The following is a 27,337-nucleotide window of genomic DNA, read 5'->3' on the forward strand; positions in this document are numbered from 1 at the left end:
TTCTGTACTAGTCGACGTAGCATATTACCAAAGGAAGTGCTCCAAAGACGGAACTGTTGCTGAACACACGAATTTATGAATGCTGAAATCATTTTATATGTCCATCGCAGGCTGTCATTTTCATTTATATTGATGAATTTTTTGCATATTACTCGACCCGTGTTAATTTTCAAACGCAGCACGAAACAGTTGGTTTAAAATATGAATCACACTTCAGCCAGACAGCTGCATTTGAAAACGACTGCAGGCAATACGTGATGCAGTAAAGTGTATTTGTATAAAAAAAATTGGCAGGCTTTTAAAATGGCTTCAGCACGGACAAATTATGTCGACGATATGGATCTGCTCAGTCACGACAATACTAATGAAACACGCGGAGTTAGAATGCTCCAATAAAATGCTACTTCACTGCCTGTTACGTCGGGTGATGCTGAGGGAATTAGATTAGGAAATGAGACACTTAAAGTAGTAAAGGCGTTTTGCTATTTGGGGAGCAAAATAACTGATGATGGTCGAAGTAGAGAGGATATCAAATGTAGACTGGCAATGGCGAGGAAAGAGTTTGTGAAGAAGAGGAATTTGTTAACATCGAGTATTGATGTAAGTGTCAGGAAGTCGTTTCTGAAAGTATTTGTATGGAGTGTAGCCATGTATGGAAGTGAAACATGGACGATAAATAGTTTAGACAAGAAGGGAATAGAAGCTTTCGAAATGTGGTGCTACAGAAGAATGCTGAAGATTAGATGGGTAGATCATATAACTAATGAGGAGGTATTGAATAGGATTGGGAAGAAGTTTGTGGCACAACTTAACTAGAAAAAGGGATCGGTTGGTAGGACATGTTATGAGGCATCAAGGGATCACCAATTTAGTATTGGAGGGCAGCGTGGAGGGTAAAAATCGTAGAGGGAGACCAAGAAATGAATACACTAAACAGATTCAGAAGGATGTAGGTTGCAGTAGGTGCTGGGAGATGAAGAAGCTTGCACAGGATAGAGTAGCACGGAGAGCTGCATCAAACCAGTCTCAGGACTGAAGACCACAACAACAACAACGTGCCAGAGAAAACTGACTTGCAGCTCCCTGTCACATAAATACATAGAAGTGCCAGAGAAACTCTACACCCGCCTAATATCGTCTAGGGGTCCCGCGAGCACGCAGAAGTGCCGCAACACGACATAGCATGGACTCTACTAGTGTCTGAAGTAGCAATAGAGGGAACTGGCACCATGAATCCTACAGGGCTGTCCATGAATTCGTAAGAGTACCAGGGGGTGCAGATCTCTTCTGAACAGCACGCCGCAAGGCGTCCCAGGTATGCTCAATAATGTTTATGTCTGGAGAGTTTGGTGAACAGCAGAAGTGTTTAAACTCAGAAGAGTGTTCCTGGAGCCACTCTGTAGCAATTCTGGACGTCTCATTGTCCTGCTGGAATTGCCGACGTCCGTCGCAATGCACAATGGGCATGAACGGATGCAGGTCATCAGACAAGATGCTTACGTACGTGTCACCTGTCAGAGTCGTATCTAGACATATCAAGGGTTCCATATCACTCCAATGCACAAGCTCCACACCATTACAGAGCGTCCACCAGGTTGAACAGACCTCTGCTGACATGCAGGGCCCATGGATTCATGAGATTGCCTCCACCCCGCACATGACCATCTGCTTAATGCAATTTGAAACGACACTCGTCCGACCAGAGAACATGTTTCCAGTCATCAACAGTCCGATATCAGTGTTGAAGGGGCCCGGGCGAGGCGTATAGGTTTCTGTACCGTACACAAGGGTACACGAGTGGACCTACGGCTCCAAAAGCCCATATTGATGATGTTTCGTTGAATGGTTCGCACGCTGACACTCGTTGATGGCAGAGCATTCAAATCTGCGGCAAGTTTGCGGACGGGTTACAGTTCTGTCACGTTGAACGATTCTTTCCAGTCGTCGTTGGTCCCTTTCTTGCAGGATCTTTTCCCGGCCCCAGCAATGTCGGAGATTTGGGGTTTTACCAGATTCCTGATATTCACGGGACACTTGTGAAATGGTCGTAAGGAAAAATCCCGACTTCATCGCTACCTCGGATATGCTGTGCCCCATCGCTCGTGTGCCGAATACAACACCACGTTCAAAGTCACTTAGATCTTGATAACGTGTGACTTTAGCGGGAGTAAGCAATTCAATAACTGCGCCAGACACTTGTTGTCTTATTTATGCGTTGCCGACAGCAACGCCGTATTTTGCCTGTTTACATAAAGTAGGGCTTATTTCAATAGTGGTACAAGTTCATTACCTCCACTTTTCTGCCTGTAATGTTTCAGCAGTTAATGATCCAAACAAACAGAAAAAAAAGTTCATCTATAGCAAGAAGTCATATGCTTGATTTTTCAGCGCCCCTTTAACTTTAGGACTCTGTATCTCAAAATGAACAAAAATGGACTTGTACCACTATTGAAATAAGCCCTTCTTATCTCTGTATTTGAATACGCATGCCTATACCAGTTTCTTTGGCACTTCAGTGTAATAATGTAACTAACTATACGATGTTTCCCGAATCCCGTACGGTTGTAATCCATCACAAGAATTAAAGTGTCTCCAGACGGCGGGTCTCTCGATCCGGACTTGGGCAGCGGCACGCGACGCCAGGCCACCGACCCCCTCCTGCCCCCCTCCTGCCCCCCTCCCAGATGACGCACTGCCCGCACTGCATGGGCCGCACTCAATGCCGCGGACAGTTACACCGCTAGCTCGTGACTGGCATGCTGCTGCATCAGAGGTCAGGGCCCTTATAACAGACACACGCCCCCCCCCCCCCTCTCTCTCTGCGGTCTGCGACCCGAACGCGCTCAATCAGGAGCCACGCCTCCACAGAGCAGCCGCCTTGGATATTCGTCTGGGGCTACAAGAACGCCGACGGTACGGGATGGCCAGGTTGTACGAAGCTGACCTGCGTTAAAAGCGCATTTCTCTTTGCATTCTTCAGATAGAGTGAAGGCGTTAAACGGCACTGATGGTGATTCGTCTATCGAATGCGGAATCAGGTTTGGGTATTTTTCGATGCGAGTCGGAAATTTGTCAGTACAGGCTTTTAGCCTGTCTACTCTCCCACCATGACCAACTCTGTATGAAGAATGGCAAGATGTATACCAAATGGGTGGTTTTCCACAAACAAATACTGTATTTCAGTTACGCTTCTCGTGATGTACTTCCGAACAAGATGAGCTAATTACAACCGAACTTTACGAGTTGCGACATAATTCTAGTTACGGATCAGCTTATTAATTTCAGTGAGTAATCCCCTTCTGCAGACGTACAAAATCTTGTCATGCAAAAAACAGTAAAATTACAAAACAACTTAATAATAGCTAACACTTGGTTCAAGAATCATAAAAGAAGGTTGTATACATGGAAGAATCCTGGAGGCACTGACAGGTTTCAGATAGATTATATAATGGTAAGACAGAGATTTAGGAACCAGGTTTTAAACTGTAAGACATTTGCATGGGCAGATGTGGACTCTGACCACAATCTATTGGTTATGAACTGTAGATTAAAACTAAAGAAACTGCAAAAAGGTAGGAATTTAAGGAGATGGGACCTGGGTAAACTGACAGAACCAGAGGCTGTAGAGAGTTTCAGAAAGAGTATTAGGGAACGATTGACAAGAATGGGGGAAAGACATACAGTAGAAGAAGAATGGGTAGCTTTGAGAGATGAAATAGTGAAGGCAGCAGAGGATCAAGTAGGCAAAAAGACGAGGGCTAATAGAAATCCTTGGATAACAGAAGAGATACTGAGTTTAATAGATGAAAGGAGAAAATACAAAAATGCAGTAAATGAAGCAGGCAAAAAGGAATACAAACGTCTCAAAAATAAGATCGACATGAAGTGCAAAATGGCTAAGCTGGAATGGCTAGAAGACAAATGTAAGGATGTAGAGGCGTATATCGCTAGGGGTAAGATAGATACTGCCTACAGGAAACTTAAAGATACCTTTGGAGGAAAGAGAACCACTTGCATGAATATCAAGAGCTTAGAACCCAGTTCTATGCAAAGAAGGGAAAGCAGAAAGGTGGAAGGAGTATATAGAGGGTCTATACAAGGGCGATCTACTTGACGACAATATTATGGAAAATGGATGTAGATTAAGGAAACTTAAAGAGACCTTTGGAGAAAAGAGAACCACTTGCATGAATATCAAGAGCTTAGAACCCAGTTCTAAGCAAAGAAGGGAAAGCAGAAAGGTGGAAGGAGTATATAGAGGATCTATACAAGGGCGATGTACTTGAGGAGGATATAAGATGAACATCAACAAAAGCAAAACGAGGATAAGGGAATGTAGTCGAATTAAGTCGGATGATGCTGAGGGAATTAGATTAGGAAATAAGACACTTAAAGTAGTAAAGGAGTTTTGCTATTTGGGGAGCAAAATAACTGATGATGGTCGAAGTAGGGAGGACATAAAATGTAGACTGGCAATGTCAAGGAAAGCATTTCTGAAGAAGAGAAATTTGTTAACATCGAGTATAGATTTAAATGTCAGGAAGTCGTTTCTGAAAGTATTTGTATGGAGTGTAGCCATGTATGGAAGTGAAACATGGACGATAAATAGTTTGTAAAGAAGAGAATAGAAGCTTTCGAAATGTGGTGCTACAGAAGAATGCAGAAGATTAGATGGGTAGGTCACATAACTAATGAGGAGGTATTGAATAGGATTGAGGAGAAGAGAAGTTTGTGGCACAACTTAACTAGAAGAAGGACACGTCCTGAGTCATCAAGTGATCACCAATTTAGTATCGGAGGGCAGCGTGGAGGGTAAAGATCGTAGAGGGAGACGAAGAGATGAATACACTAAGCAGATTCAGAAGGATGAAGTTTGCAGTAGGTACTGGGAGTACCTGACAAAAAAAATCTAGAAACACTAGAAAAGGTAAAATCGACCTATCTAAAAAGAGCACTAGGTCTCTCAAAGACAACAAGATCTAGACTAGTGCACCTGCTAGCGAGAGAGACATTCCTAATTGAAGACATCAGACTTCGATATATGATGCCACACACCAGGGCTTCCAGAAAGCAACTGAAGACCATGGAGGACAAACGAGAAAAAATATGGCCGGAGTTTTATGGCACCGAAGCAATGACGAACCGCTCATGGACAGCACCAAACTTCGAACAGCGACATGTTGTAACTAGACTTTCTACTCACGGCTTTCATCATCTAATCTGCAAAAACAAAACTTACCACGACCCAACCGCAACATGTGTATGTGAACTGTGTAACGAAGCCTGTGAACGATATCACATAGAACTGTGCAGTAAAAGAGTGAAATCGATAAATGAATATGCAAAAATGTAAAATGTAAATGTAAAATGTTAAACAAAGTAACTGTATATGGCTATTTGGCTGCAATTTTATTAATTAAAAAAGTAGGTACTGGGAAATGAAGAAGCTTGCACAAGATAGAGTAGCATGGAGAGCTGCATCAAACCAGTCTCTGGACTGAAGACCACAACAACAAACAACACATAAAACAAGGCATCAGGAGTCAGATTAAGCATAAACGAAACAACCACATACCTGAGTCCACACGGTTTACTATCCATATCGGCTCGGCATTTGTAGAAATGACGCAGTAGCAATATGGAGCCAAACAAGCTTCAGAGTCAACATGCCTGTTACAGCTGTGGATGTGCTACGTAAATTTTATGAGCATACGACGAAACTTGTTGCGCTCATTATTGTGGCTGTGCGGTTTTTGCATATTCCTATTCCGCATGGTTACCAAACTGTGTATAATAGGTGTGTGACTGTTTCGTTTATGTTTAAACTGATTTCTGATGCCTTGTTTTTTAATTTTCTTAATTTTGTACAACGCTGTTATTTTTAGGTCTGAGGAAGATCATTGCTGACTGAAACTAGCAAACTGATGTATAAAAAGAATTGTGAGTCGTAAGTGGAATAAGAAATATATAAACAATCTTACAAGCGAAGTTGTTTCCCAAGATATGTTACAGGAATGTCTTGCAATTCTCGCATTAAAATTAAAGGTAAGGGAAATACATATTTGAAAGTGGGACGCACACTAATAACTTTTTTTAGACAAATGCTGGAACTACTTCCATTAACTACCAATTTCTAATCCCGCTGCGTCATCAAATCCCGCTTGCCTGAAAACAACCGCGACTCTGTAACTGTACTGTGCTGGATGTGAAGCAGCCCGCTCTGCTCCTTGGAGCAGAGAAAAAATTGTAAACAAACAAGAAAATCAGAACAACTAACAAGATGACATGTTGCTTTCGATTTATACGTTTGTGTTGCATTAGACATTGGTCAAAGAAAGTTTTGCACCATCATCCAAATAGGGGATGGACGAAAATGTGCAAACACCGCCAGCAATGCATTCTTGAATATCCAGTGCAGATACTAGCCAAGCCTGCACGTTGTTCTGTTCTATTTGACCACGAATAAAAACTGTGGAATGCTCCCAGTGTATTGCAAGTGTCGACTGAGGTGAGAACATCGTTCTGTGTAGTTGTGAGTCCATTATGTGGGAGCTGAGTGAATTCAGACGTGAACAAAGTGTTGGCGCTCTTCTAGTGGTGCTTCTGTAACCAAGGTAGCCGAAGTGCTTCGTGTGTCAGGAGGCACCGTATCGATGATTTATACCGGATACACGGAAAGCGGAAAAACGTGATCCGCTAAGTCACAGCGCGAACGAAAATGTATGTTGAGTGAAAATGAAAATGAGCGTACGGCATTGTGGGACGGGAGTCCCCCATTCGGGGAAGTCCGGCAGCCGAAGGCAAGTACTTATTGCATTCGACGCCACATTGGGCGACTTGTGCGTCGGAGATGGGGATGAAATGATATTGAGGACAACACAACACCCAGACCCTGAGCGGAAAAAATCTCCTGCCCCAGCCGAGAATCGAACCCGGGCCCCTGGGCGTGGCATTCCACCACGCTGACCACTTTATTTATCTCATTCTGTTCTATATTGTTCGTTGAATATGTTCGTGGCGGATGTCCGATGACATCTACATCTACTTGATTACTCTGCAATTCACATTTAAGTGCTTGGCAGAGAGTTCATCGAACCACAATCATACTGAAATTTCCTGGCAGATCAAATCTGTGTACCGGACCGAGACTCGAACTCGGGACGAGGTACTGGCAGAAGTAAAGCTGTGAGGACGGGGCGTGAGTCGTGCTTGGGTAGCTCAGTTGGTAGAGCACTTGCCCGCGAAAGGCAAAGGTCCCGAGTTCGAGTCTCGGTCCGGCACACAGTTGTGATCTGCCAGGAAGTTTCATATCAGCGCACCTCCGCTGCAGAGTGAAAACCTCATTCTGGGCACAATCATACTATCTCTCTACCATTCCACTCCCGAACAGCGCGCGGGAAAAACGAACACCTAAACCTTTCTGTTCGAGCTCTGATTTCTCTTCTTTTATTTTGATGATCATTCCTACCTATGTAGGTTGGGCTCAACAAAATATTTTCGCATTCGAAAGAGAAAGTTGGTGACTGAAATTTCGTAAATAGATCTCGCCGCGACGAAAAACGTCTTTGCTTTAATGACTTCCATCCCAACTCGCATATTATATCTGTCACACTCACTCCCCTATTACGTGATAATACCAAACGAGCTGCCCTTTTTTGCACCCTTTCGATGTCCTCCGTCAATCCCACCTGGTAAGGATCCCACACCGCGCAGCAATATTCTAACAGAGGACGAACGAGTGTAGCGTAAGCTGTCTCTTTAGTGGACTTGTTGCATCGTCTAAGTGTCCTGCCAATGAAACGCAACGTTTGGCTCGCCTTCCCCACAATATTATCTATGTGGTCTTTCCAACTGAAGTTGTTCGTAATTTTAACACGCAGGTACTTGGTTGAATTGACAGCCTCGAGAATTGTACTATTTATCGAGTAATAGAATTCCAACGGATTTCTTTTGGAACTCATGTGGATCACCTCACACTTTTCGTTATTTAGCGTCAACTTAGTAGACGGTAAATTACAGCATCATCTGCGAACAACCTAAGAGAACTGCTCAGGTTGTCACCCAGGTCATTCATATAAATCTGGAACAGCAGAGGTCCCATGACGCTTCCCTGGGGAACACCTGATATTACTTAAATTTTACTCGATGATTTGCCGTCAATTACTACGAACTGCGACCTTCCTGACAGGGAATCACGAATCCAGTCGCACAACTGAGACGATACCCCGTAGGTCCGCAGCTTGATTAGTAGTCGCTTGTGAGGGACAGTGTCAAAAGCTTTCCGGAAATCTAGAAATACGGAATCAACTTGAGATCCCCTGTCGATAGCGGCCATTACTTCGTGCGAATTAAGAGCTCAGGTTGTTCACTCAGTTTTTTATTACAGAGGGTAGCTAAACCCTCTGACGGAAAACGCTGAGCTACCGTGTCAGCAACCACTCAGCTAACGGGGGCGGACTGTGACCGTGGCTTACGGTCACTAGAGAACCGTGACGAAAAGTAAGGGGACGACAGCTGCAGAACAGAATGTCGCACTGGCGAACCCTGTCAGCGCCAAAACAACACGAAGGGAGCTCCATTAGCTGAGAATAGCAGGGCGAGGTGTAACTCCAAAACCACTCACCAGTGAGGCAAATCCCGGTAACTGAAAAACGTGGTGCCGAAGCCATGAAACCTGGTCTATGGAGCAATGGAAGAAAGTCATCTGGTGGGATCAGTCTTGTTTAGCAGTGTTTCGAGCATCTGGCCGACTTTAAAATCACAGGTGTGAAATGTGACGGGGGTTCGGTGATGTTTTGTGCAGCCATATCGTGGTACTCCATGGGCCTCATGGCTACATTGCAACGTCACATTAGTGCCAATCGTTATGTGACCAATTTGGGTGATCCCACGGTAGAAAGTTTATTCCGCAGTGGTGATGGTGTGTTACAAGGCGACAAGGCCTCTGGTCAGACATCTAGTATCATCGAGAACTCGTGTGGTGAACACGACGATGAACCGTCGCATCTCCCATATCTACCACAGTCACCAGATCTCAATATTATTGATCCTTTGTAATGTACTTTAGAGAGAAGAGTGCGAGATCGCTATCCACGTTCATGATCCTTACTTGCCACTATTTCGCAGAAAGAATGGTATAAGAATCCCTTGGAAACCATTCAGAGACAATTGGAAGCTGTTTTGAATGCCAACGGTTTTCCTGGTCGTATTCGGCACGGTAATACGTAGTGTTTCCATAGTTTTGTCCAACACTTGTATCTGTGAATGTGTACGGAGTTAGATTCAAGGGAATCAAGGAATGAAAGAATAGCCCCTACGCAACTAAAAAAGTAACTTTACTGTCTGTTGTAAACCGTACATCTGTGATAGAATATGTGCTGCTGAGTAACTTTCAATACCGTGTTGCTTCACACCGTGCATTTTAACACCCTGTGGTACTCCATAGGGCTGGGAAACAGCGAACGCTTAAAACCGATACCGGTATTTGGTTTCTGAATAAACCGGTATTTTTCGATAATTGTATGTTCTCCGCTGTAACAGGTGTTTTTTTTTTATTTTTAACTAATAACCGAATGGAAAACCGAAATATCAATTAGTTATAGGGGGTAGGGTTGTTTGGGGGAAGACACCAAACAGCGAGGTCATCGGTCTCATCGGATTATGGAAGGACAAGGAAGGAAGTCGACCGTGCCCTTCCAAAGGAACCATCCTGGCATTTGCCTGGAGCGATTTAGTGAAATCACGGAAAACCTAAAACAGGATGGCCGGACGCGGGATTGAACCATCGTCCTCCCGAATCTGAGTCCAATGGCAATTAGTTATAGCAGCAGTACTGAATTTTTTGTTTTGTTTTTAAATAATCTTATTTAAAGTAGTAATTTTTACTCGTAAAATTTGCATTATTTTGAAACATTGCGCTTTCCTAGAAAATGGGAAAAAAGATCAGTGTTGTTTTAATAACATTGCCGACAGAAAGGAGCAACAAACACATGGCATAAGAACTGGTACAGCATTGCTGAGACAATAATTTACCTGTCACCGCTCTGTGTCGTAGCTTAAGGTACACATCTATGCACAGTGTGCAGGACTAGGCACCCAGTGCAGTGTGCAAGACTTGGCCCCCCACTGGTCTACACAATAGTTTCTCGCTGCCGTCACTGGACATCCGTCGTGTAGCAGAATGGCACCGATCCTAGTCTGGAAATATTTATGCAAATTGACGTAGCAATGAAGTACGATGCTTCATTTGCTTTAAGAGATTAAAGATTTGGCTGTCAGTTTTATGAAGTAATAAAGGAGAAAGAAAATTATGGTAAGAGCAATAAATTAAAAACCAAACAACACATTCATACTATACAGTAAAAATATAAAATAGCTGGTCTGCTGCATGTGTCCACATAATATATCCTTTATCTGTTTCTAGACCGAGAAAACGGACAAATTAACACGAAAAATAGAGTTCTTTAATATCAGTTTTCACTTTTTAGCATTTCCTATTCTTAATGCCCAAATAACGGTATCATCCCAGATTCAACGAGATTTTTAAGCAGAGTTTCAAAAAATTAGAATCAATAGGAGAATACTAGTGATTGTATGTAGTATTCTGCCACTTATCATTAACGTCGATATGCAGCATGATTTTGGAACATATATTGTGTTCGGACATTATGAATTACCTCGGAGAAAACGGTCTATTAACACACAGTAGATGTTAGAAGATCCAGTGACAGTCACTACAAGAAAGGCGTTGCGCATCACAGAGAGGTTTATTGTTTGATATCAGAGGAGTATGTTGCGGGAAATATATTGCTTCCGCCTCCTGCAAACGTCTCGTGAAATGACTGCAATGAGGAATTAGAGCTAATACAGGGTTTTCACAAACAAACGTTCTTTCTAAGTGAATGGAGATATACTCTCCAGCTCATCCTATGACAGCATGCGGCTGTCATACATCTGATTTTCGGTACAGACACAACTATCGTCTGGGAATGGGCTAGGAGTTCTAAAATACAATTTGCTGCCGTCTTTGGGAAGAAGCGAAACACATAGAATAGCAATGGACTCATGAGAAACCTGCTCCAGGAACTGCGTATGTGGTTGTCAAAACATCCTTCAGATCGACCCGTGTGTAGCAGGCGAACGGTTGCAAAACCTGAGCCCATGTACCAGGTTTGACAGTCGCAATTTCCTTTTTTAAATACGGTCCACATTTCTACTACAGAGGCGTATACACTGAAGTTACAAAACTCATTCCATAATTACGATGCAATGTACGAACACAGGTACTGCAAACAAGCGACTTTCAAGTAAAACGTCCCTCCTGTGCGGGAATATATATAATAGTGGTACAGGTAGGAGTAGGCGCATGGCTGACGACGTATGGAAGTTTCGGTCTGGGCGCGAGTCGTGCGCAGGTAGCCAAATGGTAAGGGGACCGCTCGCGATAAGTGGGAAATCTTGGTTCACGTCCCAGTCTGGCAAAAGAATTTTCATTTTCGTTATTGTATTATACAACTGATGGTTGTCCATATTCGTAATTGCGAATACATTTTATGCAATTTCATGATGGCTGTAGTCGTCGCATTGCATCGTAATTTGGAATAACACAGGCACTGCAATATAGTATCCTCTATGGCAGCCTTATCAGTCTTTCTGAACCATAAATTCTACACTACTGGCCATTAAAATGGCTACACCAAGAAGAAATGCAGATGATAAACGGGTATTCATTGCACAAATATATTATACTAGAACTGACATGTGATTACATTTTCACGCAGTTTGGGTGCATAGATCCTGAGAAATCAGTACCCAGAACAACCACCTCTGGCCGTAATAACGGACTTGATACGCCTGGGCATTGAGTCAAACAGAGCTTGGATGGAGTGTACAGGTAAAGCTGCCCATGCAGCTCCAACACGGTACCACAGTTCATCAAGAGTAATGACTGGCGTATTGTGACGACCCAATTGCTCGGCCACCATTGACCAGACGTTTTCAATTGGTGAGAGATCTGGAGAATGTGCGATGTCACCAAACACGGATGCGACCATCATGATGCTGTAAACAGAACCTGGATTCATCCGAAAAATGTCGTTTTGCCATTTGTGCACCCAGGTTCGTCGTTGAGTAAACCATCGCAGACGCTCCTGTCTGTGATGCAGCGTCAAGGGTAACCGTAGCCATGGTCTCCGAGCTGATAGTCCATGCTGCTGCAAACGTCTTCGAACTGTTCGCGCAGATGGTTGTTGTCTTGCAAACCTCCCTATGTGTTGACTCAGGGATCGAGACGTTTCTGCACGATCCGTTACAGGCATGCGGATAAGATGCCTGTCATCTCGACTGCTAGTGATACGAGGCCGTTGGGATCCAGCACGACGGTCTGTATTACCATTCTATTTGAACCCACCGATTCCATATTCTGCTAAGAGTCATTGGATCTCGACCAAGGCGACCAGCTATGTCGCGATACGATAAACCACAATCGCGATAGGCTACAATCCTACCTTTATCAAAGTCGGAAGCGTGACGATAAGCATTTCTCCTCCTTACACGAGCCATCACAACAACGTTTCACCAGGCAACGCCGATCAACTGCTGTTTGAGTATGAGAAATCGGTTGGAAACTTTCCTCATGTTAGCACGTTGTAGGTGTCGCCATCGGCGCCAACTTTGTGTGAATACTCTGAAAAGCTAATCATTTGCATATCACAGCATCTTCTTCTTGTCGGTTAAATTTCGCAACTGTAGCACGTCATCTTCATGGTGTAGCAAATATAATGGCCTGTAGTGTACTAATTAACATAAGAGTGTTCTGAAAGTGACATTATTGTTTTTTAGCACACTAATAATGCAAGGATAAGTTCCTAAGAGTCAAATGTTTCTACATAAATAGACTTGGCACGTACCAAGAATTAATATGTTTAAATAGTGCACAGTGGAAACAGTTGAACAATGATCATAGGCTACCAGTGTATTTGTTTAAATAATGTGCTATGGTAACTTCTGAATATTGAACGCTGGGCTATCAGTATATTTGTTTAATAATGCGCTGTGTTAACTGTTAAACATTAAAAGTCTCTTGTTTGTCAGACTCCATATATACCGTTATTGATGATCTTGGAAAATGGTATTTGGATACATGGAGAAAATCGAGCAAATTGCCTCAAAACCGTAAATACCAATGGAAAGTTAAGTTGTAGCAAAGGCATCGCAAGAGTCTAGCAACACCCTTATAAGAAAAATTTGAAGTATATATCTTAAATAACACTGACGCCCTCCACTATATTTATGTCACCAGCTGACCTGCAGGGGGGGGGGGGGGAGGGGAAGGGTAAAGGCGGTAGCGTTCTCGCTTCTCACGCTCGGGTTCCCGGGTTCGATTCCCGGCGGGGACAGGGATTTTCTCTGCCTCATGATGGCTGGGTGTTGTGTGCTGTCGTTAGGTTAGTTAGGTTTAAGTAGTTCTAAGTTCTAGGGGACTGATGCCCATAGATGTTAAGTCCCATAGTGCTCAGAGCCATTTGAACCATTTGAAGGGTAAAGGGGAAGGGTCAAGGGGAGACAGGAGGAGATGATGGAGGCCGTTTTGGGTCACAAATTATGCTAATTAAGGTAAGGCTAAAAGCATCTGGCCATAAATTAGGCTTACATGAACGTAACACAAGAGCACAAATGAGTGGTTTGTTTACATAAGGAGGCTTGGCTAAGTGGCTGGTTTGTTCACACAAGGAGAAGAATGGATCTGTTGATTGAGAACTGATATAGTGGAGGTGTGGGGGTGACCCTGGAAGTTACTGGCAGTGTAATGGTGGTAAATCAGTGCAGCTGTACCCACTTTGGTCCGTTGAAGGCATGCTGCATTCGAACCACTAGTTCTCCTACTATAATTTTTTTATTGAAGCAGGATTCAAAACAAACAAAAAATATCGACTGTGCTTTATGTCTAACAGCAGCTTATGACCCTGAATGGAGCCAAAGGGCAATATTCACCCTTTTATGAGGCACACCATGGCTTACAATTGGAAACATCATTAGTTGTCTGTTAAGCTATTGAAGTTTGCAAGTTATAGTGAAAAATAATATGAGCCTTCAAATGAAGATTAATAATGGCTGTTCACAAGGATTAGTGCTAGTCTTTAGCAGACATGATTAAGACAACACAAAGAAAATTTTAGTATACTGACACTTAAGATCTTGCGACAAGCCACAAAGACTTCAATGTTACTGAGCGTGTCTTGAACGAAGACCTGCAAATGAATGCTTTCGCTACTAGATGACACTGCTGCTGGTAAACCTTTTGGAGTACAAGGTCATGGTCAATGAAACACTTCTGTTCCTAATGTTTCATCCAGAACTGCGCTGGACATCTTCAGTGGCATTGCTCCTCCACTGAGTCTTGCTGACCCAGCAAGACAAAATGCAGGAGCAACACATCTTAAGATGTCTAGTGCAATTCTGGACGAAAAGTTGGGAAAAGAAGAATATTGTGGGCCACGACCTTATACACCTTAACGTTTATCAGACCTACAAATTGTTGGCAAATACTTGCATAAATGGAGGTTACAGCCAGATGAAGACAAGAAACAACTTGCAGCAACTTTGTAATTTGGGGTACAACATGTGCTTCATCAGTTCTTGGACTACATACCCTTAGACAGTCTGGATCAACAGTCCATTCATCAGACACGCAACTCAACCAAACTATGTGCATCATCACAAGAAGAATCATAATAGATAGTAGTGTAGGTTCTAACGCACTTTTTTTCCAAGCTAGCTCACTATTGACTTACTTCACGAGTAAAAAAGTTGCCTAGAACCTACACTTACCCCGTTTTTCATGTCTAACTCATTTATTTTCGTTTAATACACCTATTTTATTACAAACAAATTATTTAGAATTTTTTTAAAAAATAAATAATTATTTCTTATGTTCACTTATTATCAAAAAAATTATCTTTTTGACACAAAAGGCGCACATAAGAAAATAAATTTAATAATTTCTAATAAAAGGTGCTTCTAAGAAAGTAAATAAAAACCGTTTTATTTTTATATGTTCTACTGCATTTCATACTATTATAGTGGGTCACTAGTTAAGTGTATTTTATTATAAAATGTGAACACAAGAATATAAATAAAAAAGTTTTTATATGTTCCATTCCTTGCCAAAAAATTTTCTAATTATTTCTTCTTGGGCAGCCATAAGATTGATATGATCTGTTCATTTTTCATGTTTTTTAATGATTTCTTGAGTACAGTTCTGCTACATTCACATTTAACTCTTATTTTCATATATTTATTTTTACATTCTTTGCAAACACAACAATATCCATCTTTTCAATATTCATCTTTATAAAATTCATTAATATTATTTTTATTCAGACAGTCACAACACTACTTTAGCTATTTGGTATTGTCCATTTGAAGATTGTAATATTTAATACGAAAAAATAAAAAAAAATTAAGAAATTTTCACAGAGTACAATCCAAACCATGAAATTCTTTATCATTATTTTGAGGTTTCTTCATTCCTTTTTATCTCAATTTGATATACTCTCCTTCAAAAAATTGAAGAACACACTTTCTAATTAGTTTCAAAAATCTATTAGGTAGAATAATTTTAAATTCATTTTTGAGTTCAAAACAAATTTTTTCGCCATGTCTGGTAGGCAAATATTCGCAACCTGTAATATTATGTAAAGTATTTACTTCTAAGTCGCAGTTCTTTTTAAACAAATTAGTACTGCTAGTGTTGAGCTTTTTCAGAAATGTTTCCATTTATATACAAAAAGTTTTATTAGTGTTCTTTTACGATTAATAATGTCCATATGGTAATCTATCTATTTCATTTTCCAAAATATATCTTTTGTCATCATGTGGACTATATGCTTTCTTGTTTATTTCAACTGTGTATATTTTGTGTTCTTGACATCATTGATATTAATTTTTCTCTACTGTTCACTATTGTTAAAGAAGTGATCTTTATCATCTTCTAACCTAATTATATTTTTATCAATACATTTCTTAACTCCTTTAGATTTGTTCTCTATTTTATCATCAAATTTAAAGGCATACATTTTTGCTCTTAAACCACAAAAATCTCTCATTGTTTTTCCATTACATTCATCTTTCATTTTTTCTAAAACTTTCTTTACTTGGCGAATACCATCAATATCATTTTCAGGATAATCACTAGTATCAAATTTGTCAATCATCGTTTACATGTCTTCATTGAAATTTCAGTTTGTATGTTGTAAATGTAGGTGTATCTTGATGACACATCATCACATTTTTCTACCTCTGACACTTATTTTGTAAAAAATTCTATTTCTAATACTTTCGATTGTCTTGCCAACAATGTAATTATTCTTCAGTTTATAGAAATCTTTTTCAAATGCATTTTCTGGCTTTAGTTCTCATTTCTGTATTTAAATCTACATATTTATTCAACCAGTCAGATTGTTATAATTTTAACATTCTGTATATTTTGTTATATTTGTTGCCAGAGACATATGCTCTTTAAGATTTCTGTAGTCAACTACATAATTCTTTTTGTCATTCAGAGTGGTCAGTAACTTACTTTACTTAGTTCCAGGCGCAATTTTATTTTTGGAGGCTAATGGCAAATATTTGTCTAGGGACATGCAGTTCTCTGGTACATTCTAGCCCTATTTTAAATATGTATCCAACTTGAGAATAGTCTGACATTATGCTATTTTTGTAGAATCAAAAAATCTGGAGTACCACATTCAAATCCACAACATGGTAAATATTGACTCATAGCAAAACTGTATAAATTGTATGCATCTAAACAAGCTAAAAATTCGATATGTTTTTAACATCATAATCTTTCATACATTTAGTATTTGCTTTGACAAATCTTTCACAACACTGAGATATATTACCTCTTAATCCTTTTCCAGCCAAAAGACTCATATCATACACATGTAATAAATTAAGTAGTGGTTTGATCATTTTCAACACTGATCCCAAGATAATCCAGGTGCAGTAAAATACCATGATGGATAAAATCATGTGCTTTAACACAAGTTCAATTTTCAAACACATCAGACAATGACAATACAAATACAGCTCATGATATTGACTAAGATTTTTCTTATTAAATTTTTCCCAAAATTAATTTTGCCTAGTTTTAATCACCATCATTTATTTCATAGTGACTCAGTTTATTATGAATTCTTCTTTTGCTGGTAACTGTGTCTCTTCAAATTTCTTCCAAGAATGCATGCAATCATCAGGAGAGACATCTTTTCTGATCCCTGGATTAAATCAATTTTTTGGAAAAAATTTTATAGTTATTCTCATTTGTTTCTTTTTCAAGTCTGATGAAAGTTTGTCAGGTGGTAAAGCTAAAAATCCAAATTTCAAATTTTCTGTATTCTTACCAGAACTGATGTACCTACCTTCATTGTTCAGTATTAAATCTATATACTTCTTATGATTTCCAAGTTCTTTCACAAACAGATGTGACTCACATCCTGATAAATTATATAAATATATTGGTACAAAACTCAGATGTGTCAGTTGTAGATTACAATTATTACACAAAGGATTTATATATTTTCCTGTTAAATGATTGTGATGATGAACCTTTTCATTTTTTCTGTGAGTAATGCCATTTACAAAGTTTATATTTATTATGCCTTGTTTGTTCTTCAGAAGTTAATGGTCTCATTTCTTCAGTTTCAAAAAAATTCTTCCAATTTCTTCTCCTTTTGTTGTACATAAATAAATTTTTACGAAATTTGGTCTTATATAAACAACTGAATCATTATAATGTACATTAATGTACTTGATAAAATAACTGAAACCAGTTGGTTCATACTTTTGATATTTCATAGCATATGAATTTTCTCAATTTGGTTGACTGTTGTCCATCTTCAAAAGAAAACTTTAAAATTAGCGCAAATAGAGGATGTAACTTTTTGAATATCTTGATAATTTTTAAAACGCACGTATGAATCTTCCTGTGGCATTTCACATTTCGATGTTTTGTTAATTAAACACCTCAATGTGTGAGTATCTAATTTTTCTTTACTACTGAACTGGAGTAAACACATATCACAAATAAATTTTACTCATTGTTTACTAATTTGGCTATAAACAAGCCTAGGTAAATTTTTGTATAGTTATAGTGTGAATTATTTCCTTTCTTGAAATAAGTAAGATTTTCATGTTTCTCTATCTTACATTTCGAAATTTTTAATGACTTCACTTGATATTTCTCACCAAACAAATAAATGTTGATAGATACATTGATTCTACTCTCGTGTTTTGGAATATGATCAGCCACAACAGGAAATCCAAATTTTTCAAGTTTTTGATCAAGATCAAGACCAATATTTTTATATCTTGTATCTCTTTCTACATTTTATCAACTTGATATTATGCAGATTTCATACACTACAGAAGACCTCTTTGAACTTAATTTTTTACATTAATACATCTTTTCTACTTCTATTTTATTTCATAATTCAATGTAAGACGATCCTCTCGACAGAATGTACCTATTAATTCCTAGTTGTAAAGCAACAATTCTATTTAATGTCCAACCTGACCCATGTGCTTGAAAATTACCATTCTTGATAATACATTTTGTTTACCATTCTTAACTTTTTCAAATAATTCTCTTTTTTGTGGACCTATAGTTTTCTGTTTGGAAATTGAAATTTTGTAATATTTCTATTTGTCTGCATTTGGTACTCACAAAACAGATTTAAAATTATTTTCAGTCCACAATGAATTTTTAAATTGTCTTTCACAATTTTCATAATTTTTGGATTTACTGCAGGCAACTAATGGATAAGTTCTATTGATATTATATTATTTTCAAAATTTATTGTTTGAAATCTGTTTCCAAATACTACCAATTAGATAGTCACAAACTGCTTTTCAGTTGCTTTGTTTCTCAAAGATATTGGTAGAAAATGGAAATATTTTTTCGCTGGTTCATCTTCTATTATTTCGAAAATTCGTCATCCAAATGGAGTAATTCTTTCCAAAGATTTCTACCTTGCACCAGACGTAAGACTGAGTAATTTCATCAACATTCCTTACTTTACTGTATTGTCTTAAATTATCATGGAGTTCAACATCTGTGAATTTCTCCATTTGGCTTTCATATTTATAGAAAGTAAAATTTATTAGATTTGTAACTAAAAAATTAAATTTCAGAAATCGACTGCACAAGAATTCTGTTATTTAAAAACTCAGTATGAGATGTTTCGCCTTTCATTTTTTAATATATATTACATATATTATTATATTTATCTTTAGGTGAATGATTTATGTAAAAAAAACTTAAATTTTTGATATCTTGACAACAATTGCTTTTTTGTAGATGTATTAGTTTCTTGTTTTTCATCATTATTTATCGATAATAATATTTTCATATATTTTTCACTCAGAGTTCGTTGTAAATGGTTTTTATAATAATATTTAGAAATATATTACCCCCATACACAAGGAATTTGTTTATTGTAATAATTTCTTACATACTATCTACACATCGTTCTACAACAATCTTCTGTGTATTTCTGTGCAATAAGTTTAGTAATTGACTTCTCAGTGTTACATATTTACAAAATCTTGATTTGACAAAATAATGCTCTGGCTATTGATGAAACTGCATTTAGATAGAAAAAATGTATTAGATTTGTGAAAAAGTGCAATAGTAGAACTTACTTTGATTTATGAAGTGGTTTGACCCTCAATTCGAAAACATATGGAATATATGTAATTAGAAAAGAAGTAATACCTTTTTATAACTGGCAGATAAATCATAAATATTATTGTATAGAATAACTAGAAAAAATAAATACAACAAGTGAAGAAATCGTTAAATTAGAAGAGAAATGAAAAGAAAATCGAAGAGAAATAGTAAATGTTATTTCAGAAATAATTAACGAAAGTAATGAAGAAATCAATACATTATTACCCCATGCTGCACCTGGAACAGTTAAAGAAAATTTAATACCAACATTCACTCTTTTACACTTATTCAATGATGCCTGTGAATATAATTATTTTCTCTTTACAACATAACAACAAAATTTATGAATATTATACTGTATTGAAGATTGACATCCTAATTATGAACAAACGTTAAGTGTTAATTATAGTCCTAAAACAGCACATTTATACCAAAGGATGAAAGAAACTTTAATAATTATTTATTGGCATAATTATATTAATATTATGAATGGATGTATACGTAAGAAAATTGGTTCATGACATAATTAATTCAACAAAATTATATTATTGCATAAGCAATCTTTTAGTCTGTGTCTAGATTAATTATTTTAATAAATTTTCTACATAATGGATATTTAATTGTTTCTTTAACCATTCATCAACACATTCATTATGAAAAACATGATTACTGTTTGTTTTCACAAATTGATGATTTTCATTACTTAAGCTTTTAGAACAATCATTATCTTCAGACTGTTCCAGTATTTCAAAAGGTTTAAATATTTCTTCCTAGAATGATTCTGATAGTTCTTGCAATTTTAAAATATATTTCCAGTTATCTTCATCTTCAATTTCTCTTATAAAAGTTTCAGATACTTTTTAATCATTTGATTGTCCATCCAACCTAATTTATCTTGATATTCTCTCATAAGATCTTTGAATAAATTCTGAAAGACCTATATATAACACCAGTTTAATTTGTCTTGAATTTCTCTCACAAATTCTGTAGACATTTTTTGCCCACTTTATATTTCTTCCCCATCTACTTAATCCTGAAATACTTTTAAAATATTCAGATAATTTTTGTCTGCCTGATATATAGTTCCAATTAAATTTATGTTGAAATTCCCTCATTTAGTTTTATAACATAAGTACATTTTCCCAATCTACTATTTTACCTTTAAATTCTCTTAAAGCATCCTCAGATAATTTCTTTATCACTTTGTTTTATTTCAATTTATTTTACCTTTAAATCTTGTAAAATCTTCAGATAAAACTTGTAAACTTGATATATAATTCCAGTTTACTGTATCCCGAAATTCTCTCATAAAACTTGGAATAATTTTTGATATTTGATATATATTATTCCAACTTAATTCCTCTTGAAATTCTTTTATAAAAACTTATGATATTTCAAAATTTTTTAACATATATTTCCAATCTAATTTGTCATGTAATTCTCTCATAAATTTCTCAGTTATATTACCATATCTTGTAATTAAATGTTTCCATTCTCTTTCAAAAATTGATTTTTCTATGTAATATAATCGACAACTATTTCACTATATGTTTCATTTTTTAAATACAACTTACCTAATAGTCGAAAATTTAAATTTGTACACAGAAGAGGAATCACTGCAATAAGTTATTGTTGTTTAGTTTTTAATTCATTCACTTCATCATTAGCATTATATTTCCTAATAAGATCAATAAGTTGTTGCTTCTCAGTTTTGAATTACCTTTAAGACCTAATTGTTTTGTTCTAGCTTTCAATTCACTGACTTTTAGACTATTTAGCCCCACTATTTATTAGAAAGAATTTTTATTACATTTGTAACAAATGATAATTTTTAGCCATCTATAATTATATAGACTTTATGTTTTCTTCAGCGATTAGTGTTCCACTTTCTAAAAATTAAAACACCTTATAACTAATTTAATTTTATATGATTTTTATGAGTCAATAATTGGGCATTGAAAATATTGAATAAAATAAAAATCTAATAAAAATTATTTTTAATAAATGGAAGATACTGCCAATAAATCTGATGTAGATGTCGCTAGTTCAGAAACATTTATACTGAATATTTTTGAATTAATTCAGAAAAATGAAAATCTACTGAATTTGGGTTCTTGGTTTAAAGGTATTTGCGTTCCTTTATTTAGAGAGAAAAATGGGCTGGTTACAAATGTTATTTTATCTTGTCTATGTGGAATTGCTAGGGTCCATTATTTAACCACTGAAGATTTTAAGTAAGATAAAAAGATGAAATAAAAACACCAAATAATATTGTTCAAGAGAAATGGATTTCATTATCAGTTATTGATTTTAAAGAATCAGTAGTGACTCTCAGTACAAAGAAATGTGAAAAAGAAAAAAAAATATTATGTAAGAATATAAAAAATATTTGTAGATTATATGAAATATGCAAAAGAAAATTAAATTATTCAAGTTATATAATTAGCTATCGATTCCTAAAATAAATTAAGAATAGAAGAAGAACAGAAATAACAACTTGCTGTATAACTAGAAGAAGATAGATCTTAAAATATAAATTTAACCCAAGTAAATAGAAAAATATCGAAAATAGTAAGTAATGACTTCATCAACATAGTGACTACAAAACATCAAGTCACTGCTATTAACTTTGTGGAACAACAATCAAGGTAATCAAATCTATATCATCTACAAGCAATACTGATGAACAGGCAGATAATATACTTGAATACTGTTACATCAGAGAATGTGTTAATTACCATTCTATTAAAGAACTGTTTAAATCAGTTTTTAAAACACACAGAGAGCAAAAGGGAAAAGAATTGCACAAAATGAATTTCAATCATATAAAATTTTACTTATACACTTTTATTGATAGAGAGTGTGATTTTTTGTGAAGTGAGCCAGAACTAAACAATGATGAAGTTAGAGAAAAATATTTAACCTCATATTAATACAGTCTCTAGAAATACAACCATTAAAAGTTTTATCAACAACTCAGAACTAAAGTAAACAATAGTATAATAAATAAAATTGATTAGGTGAACTGACTAGAGAGGCATTAGCCCCAATTATTTCTGAAATCTACAAAGAATATCCTGATAAAAATAACATAGTTAGACCATCACCCGATAATCTTCATTAGTCAAAAGGATACAAAATTAATGCAAAAAGAAATACATGGTATGATTCAAAGAATATTAATAAACAATCTAATTCAAGTTCCAAAATAAATTGCAGATGTCTACAATCTTTTTTTTAAGTATTTGTAAACAATACAAATTTCTTCTCCACTGAGATTGTAAAAGTAACTCACATTGTCATCAGTTAATTGATGTATGAAAGTAGTGACATTATCTTCAGCATCAGGATAACATACAGACAGAAAATATGAAAGTTCTAATTTTCTCATTCATACTGTCTGATACATTAATATATACAAAATTTTACTTAATATTTATAAAACACTTTTATGTTTCTTTATCCAACTATTATGTGAATTATCTAAACCTTAATATTTAACATATGCCTTATCTACTTTCTTTCTCAAAACTTTTTCAACAAGATATACATCAGGATACTTTGTTTTCTGTAATTCATACTCATAAAAAATTTCCTTTTATTTCTTCTCCATCCAATGCCTTCAATCTTTATATGATTGGATTAGAATGAATAACACTTTCAATTTCAAAAATTTCTGTTGACCAATTGGTAGTATATCCTTCCTCAAATATTCCTTTAACTTACTACTTCTAATTTTATCATCTTTTTTAAACTATACTTTTTCATTACACACAGTAGCAGTTGTTTTGTAATTCTTTTCATTAACATCTATTGGTTTCATTTTTATTGTTGAATGTTTTATGTTACTACATTCATCAACTAGTTTTGCAACACAGCAGTGCTTTTATAATTTCCTTGTAAGTCAATTTTTTCCACCTCATTTCTTTCAACATTTTATTACATATTTCAACAACCGGTGCTTTTAATTCAGTAATTGTTGAATAATGCTGGATTTTTTAATTAGTTCTTGTAAGTATGTATTGCTAAATTCTTTACCATTATCTGCTTGTAAATTTCTTGGTTTTACCGACTCAAAAATTTTTCGTAGGAATCAGTTACATTCTTACATGTTTTATCTTTAACTGATGTTGCCCTAGTAAATTCCGAAAAAACATCAATAATGGTCAATGAATATCTATATCCTTTATATATATTTGAAATTCCTTTCAAGTTACCTGAATCCGTTTCCACTAATTCATCTTGCATAAATCATCAATTTGAAGTGAAACCGCATTTCTTCTTTTACATTTTTTTTTCAGTTTATGTAGTTAATTATTAATTTCTTCACAAGTTTTAGAAGACTTTAACCCATTGCCTACAAAATAATTTTTAACGAATTTACTCTTTTTAGTTTTACATGCTGTACAAAGACCTTCAGTCCTCTCTCTTCCCTTTTTAGTTGTTACTCTGTGAGGATTGTGTGTTTCAGTAAACTTGTTACACTTCAAACAGTAGCTATGGATATCCATGTATATAATAAAAATTTAATAAGATTTAAATTGTTGGTCCATTCTATCATCATTTGTTTCTAAATTTAGTTCATCAAAGACAAATAATTCACCTGAAACGAGTACAGTTTTAACTGATTGATTTAGAGTTATAAATATTTTATCATTCATCTTCATTTCAGTTAAAGTATTGCTGAACTGAGTTGAATATAAAGTAGGAAATTCGTCAATATTATGTCTTTTTTCTTAAATCTGTAAGTAACTAATCACCATCTATATCAGCCGTAAATAAAACAATTCTCTTCATTTTTACATAATTTTCAGATACATATTTCAATATTTCAGCACACCTAACAAAATGAAATTTTACTTTTTGTTTATCACACGTTCTTTTCTGAAGGATACTTAATTGACTTAGGTACAGTGTTAAATCTGCCTTTGAGAAGTAATCTACAAAAGCTCTCTCTACCTTATTTTTTGTAAAGTAATTAGTTAGATTAGTTTTATTAGCTTGATGAATCTTTTCATTAAAATGTGGTGTAGAGACATAGCTGCTCAGCTGTGTTAGAATACTTATGTGTTCTGGTTTGTAACAACATTGGTTAACTCATTTCTAAATATTTTTTGATAACTGTGTCATAACCACTTAAAGGATCTTTTAAGTCTAATAATCTTCTCCCTTAAAATCAACATATCCTTTAGCTCACTTTAAAAATGTTACATAATTCCTTATGAAGTTGTTCACTTAAACTTGCTACTTGTGGATCAAATTTATGCCTGTAATCCATTTTTTATGTTTCCTAAATTTATTTGACCATTACTCATGTCACCTTCAGGTTCAGCTTATTTCCAAAAATGTCCATTTATTATCATTTTTCGTTTAAAATATTATTTTATTATTATCCAAGAACAGTTTTAAGACACAGACACAAATGACCACAAATTACTTCATCAAAATATTGCATTCTCTCTGTATTGCAGTATAGATCTTTTTTCCCAGATAGTTAACTAGCTGTTTAGGTATATTTGCTGCAAATGAATTAAAAACAAATTTTAAATTTTTCGATTTTTAATCACAAATAGCACATTACAAATATGATCAGCTGTACCTAAATCTTCTTTTTCAGTCCATATTCTCTGGGATTAAGTCTTGATAGTTCATCAGTCATGAATACACCATGACAGTGATTAATTTCAAATTATTTAAGTAATCCATCTATGTCAAAATTAGAAGAAGAATTATTATAATTTCTGAGCATTTCTCCAAAAAATTTTTTACTGTTTTCATTCCATTCTTTTCCATTGCTAAGTTGTGTCTTTTTTTGTTCTTCTAACTCTTTACCATTTTTTGTTTATCATGATCTGATCTTGTGATAGCTGCTGCACTTTTGGCTAATGAACCAATTGCACATAACGCTGCAAGTAAAATTGGTAAAAATTCACCTTACACTTTTCTTAATCCAGCACCATCATTCTCTTTTGTTACATATTCGATTACTTTTTTCACAATTGGAATGTTATAGGTAAATTTCCACCAGTTTTTCTCTCTCTTCCTTTTTTGTATGTCAGTTAAAAATTGATCAACACTTTGTAACTGATCATTATTTAGCTAAATTTTAATTGATTTTTGTTTGTTCTTGCCACTGGGTAGTAAAGTATAATCAGTTGAAAAGTTATTAATTTATATAGATTAAAAATTTATACAGATTAATAATTATATAAACCCCTACCATTTTCATCAATGCCCATTCCTAATTTTCTTTTACAGACATTATACATCTAACTGCTGTAGCTGCTAATGTTTCTCCTAATGAAGCATCAGAAGCAAGCATTCTTTCTTTTGCAGCTACTTCTATTACTTTATCTGCTTGACATCCTTTTCCTAAATCTTTATGCACTCTATGTGTAAGTTCATCTTGTTCATAAGCTTTGTCTCTTGGATCATTTCCTTTATCACCTCTAGATACTCTTTCTTCCAATTTTGTGCCAAGACCCAGTATTCATAACCAGGAAGATGCATTTCAAATGGTAATTTGTTAATCAAAGTATTTACTAAACTTTTTCCATATTATTTCGTTTTTCCAAAAGGTGTGCGGTGAATTACTCAAATATGTAATTTAATATGGAATTCTTGTTGGATTATCGATTATGAAATGCCTAAATTTATTTGTTAAAATCTATGCTATGCCAACTTTTTCATTATGATAATTTTTTAATTTACAGCTGATTCTTCACAATAAATTGCTTTTTATATATCAATTAAATCTCTAACATCATTCATCCAGACATATTCGACAGGTTTTTTCTGAATATTTCTTTACTCAATCTTCATCCAATTTCTTTTTTAGGCTTGTTGGTTTTTTTTTATTTTCAGCCATATTGGACTGATTAATGAATTATTTTTCTTATCTCTATTTGATTTAGGTTTATTAGTATTGGGATCATTATTATGAGACTCAGCAGTTGTTGACATTAATATGTCTTCATAGTTATCTAAATCATCCTCATAATATTCATCTTCAACATTACTTTCAGTCAAGAGTTTCATTAAGTCATCAGGTGCTTTGAAACATTTATCTTTGATTGAATTTTGTCATTGTTAAATTTAACTTCAGAATCCCCAGTATAATGTTAACCATTTTCAAAATGCAAGCCAAAAAGTTCATTATTGAAAGTACGAATATACTTTGATGTTGTTGGGCCAATAGAGGTAGTATTAGGTAAAATTTGTTTTTCTTTCTCCTTTTTGTCTAACTTTTTCAGCATTTCTTCAAGTCGTTTTCGTCATTGTAGTGGAGGAGTTTTCTCAAATGAAGATTATGACAGTGTTGATGGAATAGGTAATGTATCAACATAATTTTCTTTGTGGTGATAAGGAACTATTTGTTTTGTCCAATAGCTTTCAGAACATTATCACCTAAATCTTCGATTCCTTTTTTTACCCTTTCCATAGCATCGATAACAGGTGATCCTTTTTATATTTTTCATGTTCTGCTCTTGGTTTTTTCAAAGCTTGAATTAATCTTTCAATTCTTCAACTTTCTTTCTATTTCGTTTACCTTTCTCAACAACATCTGGGTCGTATTCTGCAAACATTTATTAGTGATAAAAAACA

Source organism: Schistocerca cancellata, chromosome 2 (genome assembly GCF_023864275.1).
Source record: "Schistocerca cancellata isolate TAMUIC-IGC-003103 chromosome 2, iqSchCanc2.1, whole genome shotgun sequence".
Taxonomy (NCBI): Eukaryota; Metazoa; Arthropoda; class Insecta; order Orthoptera; family Acrididae; genus Schistocerca; species Schistocerca cancellata.